Genomic DNA, 15,864 nt, shown 5'->3' on the forward strand with positions numbered 1-15,864 from the left:
GATTAGGGATGTGACCCCCTCCCCTTGGGAGGAGGCACAAAGAGGGTGTACTCACCCTCAGGGCTAGTAGCCATTGGCTACTAACCCCCCAGACCTAAACACGCCCTTAAATTTAGTATTTTAGGGCTTTCCCTGAACCTAGAAATCAGATTCCTGCAACTACAAGAAGAAGGACTGCTGAGCTGAAAAACCCCTGCAGAGGAAGAACAGAAGACACCAACTGCCTTGGCCCCAGACTCACCGGCCTGTCTCCTGCCTTCCAAAGAAACCTGCTCCAGCGACGCTTTCCAAGGGACCAGCGACCTCTGAATCCTCTGAGGACTGCCCTGCTTCGAAAAAGACAAGAAACTCCCGAGGACAGCGGCACTGCTCCAAAAGAACTGCAACTTTGTTACAAGGAGCAGATTTAAAGACCCCTGCAACTCCCCGCAAGAAGCGTGAGACTTGCAACACTGCACCCGGCGACCCCGACTCGACTAGTGGAGAACAACCAACTCAGGGAGGACCCTCCGGCGACTCTACGACTGTGAGTAACCAAAGTTGTCCCCCCTGAATCCCCACAGCGACGCCTGCAGAGGGAATCCCCAGGCTCCCCCTGACCGCGACTGTCTGAACTCCATTTCCCGACGGCTGGAAAAGACCCTGCACCCGCAGCCCCCAGCCCCTAAAGAAACGGAACTTCTGTGCAGGAGTGACCCCCAGGAGGCCCTCTCCCTTGCCCAGGTGGTGGCTACCCCGAGGAGCCCCCCCCTTGCCTGCGACGCTGAAGAGATCCCTTGATCTCTCATTGACTTCCATTGAAAACCCGACGCGTGTTTGCACACTGCACCCGGCCGCCCCCGCGCTGCTGAGGGTGTACTTTCTGTGCTGACTTGTGTCCCCCCCCGGTGCCCTACAAAACCCCCCTGGTCTGCCCTCCGAAGACGCGGGTACTTACCTGCTGGCAGACTGGAACCGGGGCACCCCCTTCTCTCCATTGAAGCCTATGTGTTTTGGGCACCTCTTTGACCTTTGCACCTGACCGGCCCTGAGCTGCTGGTGTGATAACTTTGGGGTTGCTCTGAACCCCCAACGGTGGGCTACCTTGGACCAAAAACTGAAACCTGTAAGTGACTTACTTACCTGTTGAAACTAACAATAACTTACCTCCCCCAGGAACTGTGAAAATTGCAGTGTGTCCACTTTTAAAACAGCTTATTGTGTTTTATGTAAAAAGTATACATGCTAAAGTAATGATTCAAAGTTCCTAGAGTACTTACCTGCAATACCTTTCAAATGAGATATTACATGTAAAATTTGAACCTGTGGTTCTTAAAATAAACTAAGAAAAGATATTTTTCTATAACAAAACCTATTGGCTGGATTTGTCTCTGAGTGTGTGTACCTCATTTATTGTCTATGTGTATGTACAACAAATGCTTAACACTACTCCTTGGATAAGCCTACTGCTCGACCACACTACCACAAAATAGAGCATTAGTATTATCTCTTTTTACCACTATTTTACCTCTAAGGGGAACCCTTGGACTCTGTGCATGCTATTCCTTACTTTGAAATAGCACATACAGAGCCAACTTCCTACACCGCCTCTCACTCTCCAAGCATGGAGGTGAAAGTTGTGTACATTAAGAGGGAGGACCCTGACCTGCTGCTGAGTCAGGAGGTCCTCCAGAAATGGTAGCCTGATAGGAGGGCAGATGCTCATGCACTAGAGTTCCATGAGTCACACTTGCCTAGCTCAATCCAAGATTTGGGTCAGTCATACTTGATCTTCTTCAGCAATTTAGGCAGGAGAGGTGGTAGCAGGAAAACAGAGGAGTCCCTTGTTCATTCCAGCCAAAATGAGTGCCCTAGCAAGTTTTCTTGCATAAATTCCAACAAGCAAAACTGTGCATATGATGGATGAGAAAAGACGTGGGCAGGGATCTCCCCCATGGGAGAAAAGGCCCAGACGCACCTTTCACTGTAGGTGCCACTTGTGACCTGCCAAAGGTCTTCTGGCCAGTTTGTCATTTCTGGCATTCAGGGCCTCCCTCTGCTTGGACTTTTATTTACAAAAGGATTTTGAGCGCAAAGTGGTGCTGTTGCGCTAACAGCCTTTTGATTGGGACAATGGCTGGGATCTAAAGTGGGACCTATGAGAAGACTACAACAAATTCTTATGCTACATGACATACTGCTTCGCCTCTGACTGCATTAAACCAGACAGCTTACACAAGTCATGCCCAGGGACCAAAGCCAAACCTCATGTGGAGCCAAGACCCACATCTGCTTCCTACAGTCGTATCATGGGTTGAATCCTGTCAGTTTCAGTGTGGACACTTTTCCGCTGCACACTATTCTAGAGTCTTTGGAAGATCAAAAAGATGGGGACTAAGTTCTGGATCCATGTCGGAAGGTACCAAGTGATGTCAGAGAGCAGGGGTGGCAATTATACGCGGTTCTGCCCCACCCCCCCAATGATATAGGGGGGTCAGCACACAGCCACATGATGCCACGGATCTGCATGCAGGAGCACTGTTACAAAATTCTGCGGATCCAGCCTGGGGGTTATTTGAATGTGAGGAATCTGTAGTCATAAGTAACAATCCAAAAAGGTTCTTTTAATTTCTGGCAAGGTTGAATATTTCTTACAGTTCAATGTAAATCCCAACAGATACAGCAGATTCACCACTGCTTGGATGTTCAATTGGCATTGTTAGGATGCATTCATGTTTACCTTCCTATTCTCCAAGTAACAGTACATGAGTAGTTTAAGGTATCAAGTGAGGTGTTAAAACTGGTATTATTTTAGTAAACATCCTTGGGGCATACTTTATGGCAAAAGGTAACACCTTGCACTGACATTGTACTCCCATCACAAACCTGAGAGATCATAGGTGTACTGGGTGCGTGGGGATATGAAAATAGGTGCCTTTCAGCTTGATGGTGCCAAGTAATAACGTTCCTTAAAAAAACGATATGATCTCTTGGAGGGTCGTTATATTGAACTGTTGAGTTTTTATGAATCTTACAAAAACCTGAAGCCCAATATTGGTCATGAAGTTAGATTATGTTTTGGTATTAGGATGTCCATGGAATACACCACTTATCTGCTGTAGAATAACTTATTCTGGTTCGTTCTTTTTTTTTTTTTTTTTTTAACAGTTCTTGACCCTCTTGGGAGACTTATTTGTTCCTTACAGTTCTGTGATTTGATTTCACTGAGGTTTTTGTAAACATTCAACACAATAACCATGTTTGATTAAGTGTAGCATCCACTTGTCTGGTGTTAGGGATGCTCAAGCAGTCAAATGGTCCCCAATTCTGCTCCCTTACTTACATTACATGGTGAGGAGGACAATTTATTGAGTTATTTTGTAATAGTGGCAGGCTCATCTGTTTTCTTCCACTACCACATATAAAATGGGCTTAGTTTGTTGGGGTTGCTGGCAATGTGATAACTGCTTTTGGAATTCAGTTACATAAGATTATATATCTTGTCCTCTTCTGTTTGTGGAACCTATCCTATTTTATACGCCTGTTATAACTTGCAGTGCTTCCATTGACGCAGCTGTTACAATGGCTTTTTTCACGTCTTCCAGAGGGAGGTCAATTTCTGGCTCAAATAAAGGACTGCCTGCGAAAGGCTAGTCTATTGTGCCAGCCTGAACTTCAGGCTTCAAAACGGAGTTGTCTAACCATGCATGTGTATACATCAGTCTCTGTTGTAAGATGCTTATTTGATGTGTCTGCACAGTCTAGTGCAGATTTAAAACATACATTTGAAGTAGCCCTACCCTCTCCCAGAATGGATTTTGTAGTTTTTAATTTTTCCAGAATGTGCTTAATTAAGACCTCAATATCACCCCTTTGTTGGAGTGCAAAGCAATAAGCAAATCATTTGAGTTAGCTATGTGCCATCAGCCTTCAAATATGTCTGGTGGTGGTCTGCCCTCTCGCTGTAGAGACTATGATACTGAAGGTCCACATGAGCTCTAATATACTGTGTGCCGTGTGGATGCCTTATTTATTTTCTACACACAGTAATCATTTGGGAGAACTGGTCCTGAGAATATTATACCAAAGTAAGGTACAGTGTGCACAAAGTCCAGTGGATCCTCAGAGGCTTCAGAGAGGCTAAAGTAGATAAAACTAATGCTCTCTTTTGTTATAGTGTGGTTGAATAGTTAGGCTTATCAGAGGGTAGTGCAAAGCATTTGTTGTACACACACAGTCAAGAAATGGGGCACATACTCAATGACTAACTCCAGCCCAATGTTTTACTTATAAAAAAATATATACTTTGTTACTTTATTCCTAGAACCAAAAGGATCTTTGTTGCAGGTAAGTAGAGTTTCAAGAATGTATCACTTTCAAGTATCAAATGCAGTTTGTCTGAAATTCACAGCTAAAATAGGAAAGTAATACTTTTCAACATCAAAATTCAACGCTTAGTGTAACTTTATTGAAGGCAATGCAGTCCTGGGGGGTCCACAAGGCAGAGTTTAGTAAGACACCAAGGTTGCAACCCCAGCAACACAGGGCCGGCCAGGTGCAGAGGTTAAATAAAGTGTTGGGTGCCCAATGGAATCCTATGGAGACCGGGGTCACTCAGAAGTGAGCGGTTTGCAGGTAAGAACCTGCAATCTCAGGGCACGGGCTGGAGGAGGTGGTTTAGATCAGCACCAGGTTGGGGGGGGGGGGGGGGGGGGGGGGGGGACACAAGTCTTCACAAACACACACCCTCAGCGGCACAGGAGAAGCTAGGTGCAGGATGCAAACACAGCGTCAGGAAGCCAGTGCTTTCTTATGAGGAACTCCAGGTCCAAGAAGAGGCTGAAGGCTTAGTCCAGGGGGTCGGCTGAAGAAGACCAACAGCTGGGTGGTAGGCTGAGGCTCCCATGGACGTTGATGGACCGTCGGCTAGTTTCCAAAAAGGTCAGGGGGCTGCGGGTGCATGGGTTAGGTGTCGGGTATCTTCAATGGATCTGGTCGTGGTCAGGGGGGTCCCCTGGATTCAGGCTGCAGGCATTGTTGTGGTGGCCAGGAGAGGTCCACCGGAGGTGAACTCTAGGTCAGAGTCGTCTGGGGACTCTCTGGGCAGGGTGGCCACCTAGACAAAGGTCGTGGGTGTCAGGTGCAGAGTCGGCAGGACTCACGGATCCGGAGAGCTCTGGAGTGCTTGTCGTAGGTTTCTCTGTGGTCAGGGCTGCTGCCCTCGGGAGATACGGTCTTCAGGGAAGGCAGGCAGTCCTCTGAGGATTTGTAGAGATCGCTGGTCCTGCAGGACGAGTCGTCTTCTTGTAGCTGGAGTCTTGAAGCTGCGAACAGGCTGGTAGGGTTGGGGCCACGTCAGTTGACGTTAGGAGTCTTCACTGCTGGTGCAGCTCTTCAGGCCTTCTTCTTTAGGTCGCCAGGAATCTGAAGAGAAGGGTTCAGGGGTGCCCCTAAGTACTGGAGTTAGGAGTGTTACAGGGACAGTAGCCAATGGCTACTGACCCTAAGGGTGGCTACAGCATTACTGTGCCCACTCCCTTTGGGGAGGGAGACACATAGCTAACCCTATTGGCTATAACCCTCAAAAACAAGATGGAGGATTCTGCCAGGATGGGTATACCTCAGTTCTGGGCACCCTAGGGGTGGTCCAAGCTGGGGATGGACACTCCTTCTGGTGTCTACTATTTTTCCCGCCGGACCTGCTGCCAATAGTGGGGCTTAGTCCAGTGTGGCGGGCATCTCCACTAGATGGAGTTCCTGGAGGCAGCAGAACAAAAGGCAGGAGTCACTGAGGCTCCCTGCCAAGCGTTGCTGTCCCCTTGGTGGGGGGTGGGGTGGGGGGGGGGGGGGGGGGGAGTTGGGTTCAGGGAGGAGTGTATTGAAGCACCTCCACCCAGAGCCGGCTTTGTCACGACTCCTGAGAGCACAAAGGCTCTCACCCCATGGGGTCACAAACTCGTCTGGTAGTGGCAGGCTGGCATAGACCAGTCCGTCACATACTAGAGTTGGGTGAATTTCATGGGGCTTCTTAGCATTTTACAATAAATCCAAAACTGGCATCAGTTTATTGAGCTGAGAAGTCTGATACCAAACTTCCCAGTCTTCAGTGAAGCCATCATAGAGCTGTGGAGTTTGTAATGACGAACTCCCAGCCCATTTACTCAATATGGCTACACTGCACTTACAGGGTCTAAGAATGGACTTAGACACTGTAGGGGTATATTGCAGATGCAGCTATGCCCTCCTGTGGTATAATGCACCCAGCCTGCTAAAGGGGCGACTTACCTATGCCACAGGCAGTGATTTGTGGGAGGGATGCCATGTCGACTTTGTTTTCTCCCCACCAACACACCCAATCTGCAATGACAGTGTACATGTGTTTGGTGAGGGGTCCCTTAGAGGGGGAATAATACATGCTGCAGTCCTTGGGGACTCTCTATGGCTCCAGGGCCCTTGGTACCACTGGTACCTTTTACAAGGGACTTAGCTGTGTGCCAAATGTGGAAGCAATGGTACAGTTTTAGGGAAAGAGCACAGGAGCTGGGGCCTAGTTAGCAGGATCCTAACACACACTAAGTCAAGTTGGCATCAAATATCAGGGATTAAGTGTGGGGTACTGCAACAAGGGGACAGTTTCCTACAATCTCAATGCACCAAGAAGTCAAGAGGTCTGACAAAAGAGTAGAAAAAGTCAGTCAAAAAGTGACTGATGGTAGCTCTTCTCTGGACCTGCGTGTACGGTGGCACAGAAAGAAAAACTGATGTCAGAGGGCCAGGGTGGCACCTATATACGACTGCAGCGTCATCATGGTGACCACGCCACCAACGACTGACATGGGGTTGACCGATGCCACCTGATGGCACGCAAGGATACTGTTCGAAGAAAAATCTCCGGCTCAAGTCTGATGTCTGGGGGAAATTCTAAGGTAAGGAATCTTCATCTAGAAGTCTATCAGATCAGAGTCCTCATTCCCCATATACGTAGGCGTTGGTGCAACCAGCGTTGCTCAACTGTGGACAGATCAGAATAGATCCTATAAAAGAAAGCCTCTGTCAAAGAGTTGGATGACACTTCAGATCGTTGTTTGAGAACCAGAATGATGTCAGAAGGTTCACCGTTGTCTAGAGGTGATCTACATTGACCATGATGACCCCACTTCAACAGCCAGTCATTGAGTTAGAGGAAAACTCCAAGGATGGGCGGCAACCATCACCTTTGTGAGCACTACAGGGGCACTACTATGACCAAAAGGGAGTACAGCAAATTGAAAGTGTTCCTGGCTGACCTTGAACCGCAGGTTAAATCCTGTGGAACTGCAGGATGGGTACATGAAAGTATCAGTCCTGGAGGTCCAAAGCTACCATTCATTCCCCCTGATCCAGGCCAGACAGAACTTGGGCCACGGTGAGCTTTTAGGATTTGTCATTCTGGTTGAACGCACTCAGAGGGCAAAGGCCCAAAAGAGGACAAAGGCCTCCACCCTGTTGCATGTGGAAATAGTGAGAGTAACAATCCATCTCCATCATAGAGGTCTGCATCCTTTCAAGGTCCTCTTTGGACTGTAAAGCTTGCACTTCTTGCAGCACAATGGATATGTGCGCCTCTGAGAACTGCTATGATGTAGGTGGTAGCTGTGGTAGGTCGGGGAAAAATAAAAACACGAGGGCAAATCCTGCTGGACAATCTGTAGAACCCATCTGTCAGATGTTATGGACTGCCAGCTTGGGAAAAAATGTTGAATTCTGCCTTTCACAGGGTGGTTATGTGCTGCTAACGGCAATTTAAAATTGCTTGGAGGCCAATAGCACAAGGGAGGAGGGTTGGTGTCACTAGTGACCGGCACAATGTCTACCTGAACCCCATCCCCGGCCACGAAAGGGCAACTTGTGCTCTGGAGTTCCCCCGTAAGGACTGACATTGATGAGGGAACAGTCTGGCAGGAGTTGAAAAGCAAAAACAGTCTGCCATCTCCTGGCTTTTATTGGAGCACTTGCGAGTGGAATCAGCGTTTTTGCAAAAAAGACAGGATCCATCAAAAGGCATACCCATGAGGGATGACTGCAATCTCCAGAAAAGCCTGTGGATCTCATCCATGTGGAGACTAAGAAACACACTATTCCTGACTGCTCACACAAAGCAATTAGTAGTATCGAAGCCAGCCCAAATTGCATACTTAATAGCTTGAGCCTAAGAATCCCTAAACTCTTCCAGGACTGCTGTCAAGATCTCACTGGCCAGGTCTCAGAGGACATACGTATAACTGTCTAGTAGAAAAACTGGCATTGACGGACCTCATTACCAGGTTGGTTCCAAACGCCTCAATCCTTTTCAACTCACTGAGTAAGGGTGTCAGAGAAGGTGTTTGGAATGAATTAGGCTTCATCTTTCTGGTGGAAGCTGAAAAGACCAAACTTAGGGATACTGTGTAAGAAAATCAGTGTCACCCGGCACCAATCAGAAAGAGGGTCAGGGCTTCACTGAATTATAGCAAGGGCTCAGAAAAAGATAGGGCATAGTGAAGATCTTTAGTAAGAACATTTGTTTTACTCTCAAAAGAAGGAAGCTGTAAATACAGAACCTTGGCAGCATGTCAGTTAACTACAGCAAAAAAAAAAATCACTTTCTACTGTTGGTACCCCAAGTGAGAAACCAACTCTGTATTGGGGAAATATCATGCACACTGACCTCCTTTAAAAATCCATTTACATTGCCCCATCATAATGTGGGGGTTAATCATTCCCATCATCTCCACTGTCAACTCCAAGTGATGGCATACGCTTGTCATGGTCCGAACCAAAAAGCTGATGAGTAAGAGAATGGCTCTGTAGCAGCAGAAGTCTTAATTGAATCAGATTGTATGGGCACCTGGTGGAGTCAGAACAATCTTAGGGTCGTAAACAAGAACCACCCAGGAGCTGGTGATATTGGGACTGGTGCTGACAAAGAAGGGACTAGCACAGGTCCTCAATCAATCAATCATAGCATTTGTAAAGCACACTACTCACCCGTGAGTGTCTCAAGGCAATGAGGGGAGGGGGTGCTGCTACTGCTCGAACAGCCAGGTCTTGAGGTGTATCCTGAAGGTTAGCAGGTCCTGTGTCTGTCACAGGTGGATAGGAAGAGTGTTCCGTGTACTGTCAGCGAGGTGGGAGAACGATCTGCCACCGGCAGTTGTTCTGTGGATGCGTGGAACGGTGGCGAGGGCAAGGTCAGCAGATCGAAGCTTACGGGTCAGGGTGTAGAAGGAAAGTTGTATTCTGGTCCGGTGTTGTGCAGTGCTTTGTGAGAGTGGGTGAGGAGCTTTAACGTGATTCTCTTGCTGACGGGGAGCCAGTGCAGGTCTCTCAGGTGGGCTGCGATGTGCCTGTGGTGGGGGATGTCTAGGACAAAGCCTGTGGAGGCGTTCTGTATGCGTTAGTCTTTTCTGGAACTTGGCCGTGGTTCCTGCATAGAGAGCGTTGCTGTAGTCCAGTCTGCTGCTTACGAGGGCTTGAGTGACCGTCCTGGTTCTGGTTGGGTCCATTTGTAGATCTTCCGAAGCAGGAGGAAGAGATGGCGCTGACTTGCTGGGTCATTGATAGCGATGAGTCCAGGATGAACCCCAGGTTGCGTGCGTGGTTGGTGGGTGTCAGTGCAGTTCCCAGTGTGGCAGGCCACCAGGAGTTATCCCAGGTGGAGGGGGTGGAGCCGAGGATGAGGACCTCAGTTTTGTCAGAATTCAATTTCCAGCAGCTGTTAATCGGGTGATGGACTTCATTCCTTCGTGGAGGTTGGTTTTGGCGGTGGCGGGGTCCTTGGTGAGGGAGAGGATCAGCTGGGTGCCACCAGCGTATGAGACGTTGAGGTTGTGTGATTGAACAATGTTTGCGAGCGGAGCCATGTTAACATTAAAGAGGGTCGGTCTGAGGGACGAGCACTGGGGTATGCCACAGATCTTGGTGGCTTCAGCGCAGAATGGAAGGAGGCGGACTCTGGGTTCTGCTGGTTAGGAAGGAGGTGATCCAGTCCAGGGCTCTGTCGCAGATCCCTGCATCATTGAGGCGTGTGCGCAGGGTGTGGTGGCAGACGGTGTCAAAGGCGGACGAGAGGTCCAGGAGGATGAGGGCCGCGGTTTCGCCGTTGTCAAGTAGGGTCCTGACGTCGGTGGCGGAGATCAGGGTTTCAGTGCTGTGGTTGCTGCGGAACCCAGATAGTGACGAGTCCAGAGTGCTGTTCTCCTCAAGGAAGCGGGTCAGTTGTTTGTTAATTTCCTGTATGACTTTTACCGGGAAGGGAAGCAGGGCTGGAAGTTCTTATGGTCCTTTAGGTCCACCTTGGTTTTCTTGAGGAGGGCGTGGATCTCGGCGTGTTTCCCGCTCTCCGGAAAGGTGGCGGTCTCGAAGGAGCTGTTGATGATCTACCGGAGTTGGGGTGCGATGACAGGGCTTGCTTTGTTGAAGATGTGGTGAGGATGGTGTTCATGATCTTGATGGTATTGTCGTCTCTGACGTGGGTCCAGGAGAGGTGGCGGTTAGTGTGGCTGGGAGGCGGTGAGTCTGTAGTGTCGGTGGTTGACAGGGGGTCTGGGTATTGAAGCTGTCATGGATGCCTGCGATCTTGCGGTAGAAGAAGGTGGCTAGGGAGTCGCAGAGGTCTTGCGATGGTGGGATGTTGTTGACGTTGGAACCGGGGTTGCAGAGTTTCTTCACGATGTTGAAGAGATCCTTATGGCTGTGTGCGTGGTTGTCGATGCATTCTTTGAAGGCAGTTCTTTTGGTGGTTTGGAGGAGTTGGTGATATCTGCGGATGGCGTTCCTGAAGGCTGGGTGGTTGTCGGGTGTCTGTTCTTGGCGCAGCTCTTTCTTGAGTCTTCGGCACGTTTGCTTGGATTCTTGGAGGTCGGCGGTGAACCAGAAGGTCTTTCGGTCGGTGTGTCTGTCTGAAGGTTTCTTTATCGGGGCAAGAGTGTTGGCACAGTCGACGATCCATTGCCTGAGGTTGTGGGTGGCTGTGTCGGTGGTGTCGATTGGTGGGTTCTGGGAGAGGCTGGTGATCAGCTGGTCTTCGGTGACCTTGTTCCATCTGCGGTGGAGAATCCGCTGCGGGTGGTGGTGCGTTGTGGGTTTCTCGAAGGTGAAGTGGATGCAGCAGTGGTCGGTCCAGTGGAGTTCAGGGTTGTGGCTGAAGGAGACATGTTTGCTGGTGGAGAAGATGGGGGTCGAGTGTGTGTCCTGCGGAGTGGGTGGGTGTTGTGATGAGCTGCTTGAGCCGAGTTTGGTGAGCAGGGTGGGGGAGTTGTTGTCGGTGTTCAAGGTGGAAGTTCAGGTCCCAGAGGAGTATTAAGTCGGTGGATGCAAGAGCGTGTGTGCCGATGACATCCGAGATGGAGTCGAACTGCTGTCATGGCACGGAGGGTCTATAAACGAGGGTCCCTCGGAGGGTGGTGTTTGGATCAGAGTCGATCTAGAAGTGCAGGTGTTAGCGGCACTGAGGGTGTCTTCGGTGTTCGTCGTGATTCTGAGGGTATTCCTGAGGACGACAGCAACGCCGCCTCCTGGTCTGCTGGTGCGGTCCCTACGGGTGATCTTGTAACCTTCCTGGATGGCTATGGCGATGTTGAGTGCTGAGGAGAAGTTTACCCAGGTCAGGAAGGCGATGTCTGGGGAGGCTGAGTCAAGTAGGTTCCAGAGCTTGATGGAGTGTTTGCAGACGGAACGGGTGTTGAGTAGGATGCATCTAAGATGGTTGCATCCTGTCTTGGCAGGTGGGTCGCTGGTGTGGAGGCTGGTGAAGGTGCAGTTCCAGCAGGAGAAGGGTCCGCGGGTGAGCTGCGGGTGGCCTGATGGCAGGTGGATGAGCAAGCGGGACGCGCCCATTGTCGGAGGAGGCGGCGGCAGCCAGTGGAACAGGGGCAGGAGCCCTTTAAATTTGATCATGCGCTCCCGCCCCGTGGGAAGCGGGCGGCGCCCGGGCCAAGGGCGGGCCCGTTCTGCGTCTGTCAGCACCTGGCAGAAGCTGGGCTGGGCCACCCCACTGATATCTTCTCTGCAATCACTGGTTTGGGCACCTAAGCCTTAACAGGTACTTTTGCGTATCCTTCTTTCCTGATTTCTTGAAGCAGTGCTTTAATTTTGCATCTCTGACTTCGTAAAACAGCCCCTCAGCACTGTGGGAGGTTAGTTTTTCTTTTTGTCTCATTCCTGCTATAGACATACCATTTCCTTCTACTCAGCCTCACTACTTCTATCAGTGAGGAACACTGTATTTTTAGTATAACTATTTTTCTTTTTTTTGGTAGGGCCAAATAATTGGCGAGAATGGGTAAAAGGAAGCAATCCAGCTTAAAAGATACTACCTCCCAGAAAGATCACTCAACAATATTAAAATTTATTTCAGGAGCTATGGGGGCAATTGATAAATTATTAATGTTGAGGAAAGGATTTTAATTCAATCTTCGGACCTTCCCCATTTTCCCACCCACCACTAAATTCGACTAATTTACCGGTAACTGGACCTCAAATTAGAGGTAAGAATGGATGCATTCAGGATATAACTGACTTTATTTCAGATGATGGCGACCATCCACCCCCTCCTAAGCGTTTAAGGAAACCCAAATTACTTAGAAAGGATAAAGCCCCCAGTCAAGAGCCACTTGATAAGATTAGACGAGGTAATCCTGGACCCTCACTCATTGAATCTACTCAACACGCACATACTCGCTGCGAGAATTCAAAACATGGTCATAGGGATGCACAACCTATAGTGAATACGGAAATCAATCCCTTAGAGACTATTAACTCTCTGGAACAACTAGTCAGGCCCCTTTTTGACCAAACGATTGAACGTTTAACACGATTGGAGGAAAACGTGGAGACAATGTTTAATCTAATGAAGGCTCACTTTGCAAGTGTTAGTGTAACAGCCGTCACCTCTCAATATTGTGACAAATTAGGCTCAAACAGTAACCCCCTACCAGTGCATAAACAGCCACCACATACGCATCAGCCCATCCAAAGACACGTAGATTTATGCCCTCCACTAGTTAGTAACAGCAGTTCCCCACATCAAAAAGCACGGCTAAACAGAGGGGAAACATTGACCAGCCTGAAACTGAGAATTTAACACATTTGTGTTCTCAATCTGTGGAAAATGTTTGTCTTTTTGGCACGGGTGGAGATGACGACTCATACCATTTTACACATAATCATTATGGTAATTTGCTGAATGAAACGGTGTTTAAATTCGATATCCTTTTGTGCAATAGTTTAAATCATTGTAAACCACAGTTAAAACCCACATTCAATGGCAGATACGCTAACACAATAATTGATTTTATATTATTATCTAATAATTTTACTACTTATGTGTCTGAATATAAAATTCAAGATGCTTTGTTTAGTGATCACTACCCTCAAAGTTTAAGCATTGTATTTCCCCAAGCCATCACCAAACACAAGGAACCAACGGAGCAGGTAGAGAACATAGAATTAGGAACAAGAAATGGCTACACTATTCGCTGGTCACAGCTTGAGCCTACGCAGTTCATGAAACAATTAATGAGCAAACTCTCTAAAAAGTTTGAAACCTGTCTTTCAGACATTTGTCCGCAGGCTTGTATTAACGCTTTCATTGCAATAACTACTGAAATTAAAAACTCTCTTACAGTTAACTTTGGTAAATATTTGGTAAATCTAGACCTTGTGTAGGCAAAAGATGGTTTGATAGTGAATGTACTCAAGCCTATAAAAATCTCAAACAGTGCTTACACAGACAAAACCCTGACAGACATGACATCAGACTTCGGAGGAAGGAGTATAAAAAGGCGATAAGAAGAAGAAAACAGAACTTAAAAAACGAGGCTTGGCATTCTCTCCACGAAGCAAGCCTTAGGAATGACAACGTTAAATTTTGGAAAATTGTAAACTCTCCTCTTCTGTGTGATGGAACATTACCATCAATTGAAATAGCCATTACTGAAGAGGATTGGGTTTCTTTTTTCTCTAGCATATACTTCGCTAAAGATTTGGTCTTGGAATCAAACTCTCTGAGACCAGTTTCTCAATCTATCTCTCCTTCATTTAGCCTTAATGAGGTTATAGAGGCAATTAACGCTAGCAAAAGCGGGAAAGTGCCGGGCCCAGATGGAGTCCCAATTGATATTTACAAGTCTAATGTTTCACTTTGGGGCCCACTATTAACTCAAGTTTTACATGCATGCTGCGCCACAGTCTTTATATCGACCTGGGCTGAGTCCATCATTGTTCCTATCTTCAAAAAGGGAGATCGTCATGCTACCGCCCAATCTCTCTGCTTGATACTCTTGCAAAGATTGCTGGACGAATTGTTCTAAACAGATTAAGAGATTGGACGGAACAAAATAATATTCTTTCGGACTTGCAATATGGCTTTAGAGCTGGAATAGGGACCATGGAGCAGGCTCTGAAACTAGACATACTCTGTAAATACATGGGGGCCAAGGCCGGAGCCTTATATTTAGTGTTTGTCGATTTGACTTCAGCATTTGACTGTGTGGTCCACAGTAAATTATGGCCTATTTTATTGGACATGGGGGTAGACCTAACTATAGTTCATTTTATTAGGGAACTATACGCTGGAGCTAAAGCTACGGTGCGTTATGGGCTTCAGGGTGAATGCACCTCAGCCTTTCCTATTGAACGGGGGGTACGACAAGGCTGCGTACTAGCGCCACTACTGTTTGCCTTATATGTTAATAAATTAGAGGGGGTATTAACTGATGCTTGCAGTGACCTCCCACAAGTTGGTTCTCGAAAGATCCCAGCACTCCTGTACGCGGATGATGCCGTTTTGATGGCCCGCACCCCAGTAGCATTGCACAGGCTACTTACAACCTTTGATAAGTACATGGAAGCCCTAGGTCTTAGAATCAACCACTGTAAATCTTTCTCGATGACATGTGGTAGAAATTCTATTAAGAAACCCCAGATTACGCTAAACGGTACGAAACTAGATGATACAGGAACCTTTTCATATTTAGGCATTACGTTCGATAATGAAGGGACATGGTCACAAGCCATAAAATCAAGGAAGCTGTCAATCACTAAAACTATCATGGGTGTAAAAAAGAATTCGAAAAAAAGGTTGGTAGACCAACTCCCAAGGATATGATGATATTGTACAAGGCAAGATGTGTTCCTCTTGCAATTTACGGGGAAGGATTCTGGGGATATAGGAACTGCAAGAACCTACAGCTAGCTGAAAACGTTTTTTTAAAGTTAATTTTAAGCGCTCCAAAATGTACCCCTACATTGGCATGCCACATGGAATTGGGGGTATCGTACCTTATAGATTTAATTCGTATTCAACTGATCCTATTATGGCATAAGGTATGGACTTCTGATTCCGCTAGGCTGAATAGGGCAATCATATAAGATGCATTGGCATTATCTTACCCGCTGCAAATTCCATGGCTAAATTATATAAAGATATTTTTTACACAGCTGGGCTATCCTGAGTTATACTCCACTCCGGTAAAACTGGAAACAATTTCCAGGAAAGAACTGAAAAATATTTGTCTTACTCACCTGGCCGATTTAAGATGGGCCATTGAGGCAAAGAAACCCAGCGTAATGAGGAATTTCATGTTGCAACAAACAGATGGCATGGAACCATATTTGAGTAATGTACTGAATCCAAGGCATCGGTTTGTCCTTGCGCGTCTAAGATTAGAGATTTTCCATCGTCTTGTTAGCTTCCCGTGCATTAACGACTGGACCCCTGTCTTGGTAAAATGTCCCTCTGACTTAGTGTCTGAGCAAAGTACAATACATATTCTCTTTTTTTGTAAATTCTATGCAGACCTAAGGAAAGCTTTTGTGATTCCATTTTTAAAATCAATGCATTTTAAACAATGTCGCCCTGCCTTT

At 47.4% G+C, this 15,864-nt stretch overlaps 1 protein-coding gene across 4 annotated transcripts in view; it reads right to left on the reverse strand.

The window, feature by feature from the left end:
• Positions 1-15,864, reverse strand: part of SAMD4B (sterile alpha motif domain containing 4B) — an 870,829-nt gene that overhangs the window by 92,228 nt on the left and 762,737 nt on the right. The gene's annotated exons all lie outside the window — the stretch shown is intronic.

This window comes from Pleurodeles waltl, chromosome 9 (assembly GCF_031143425.1).
Source record: "Pleurodeles waltl isolate 20211129_DDA chromosome 9, aPleWal1.hap1.20221129, whole genome shotgun sequence".
Taxonomy (NCBI): Eukaryota; Metazoa; Chordata; class Amphibia; order Caudata; family Salamandridae; genus Pleurodeles; species Pleurodeles waltl.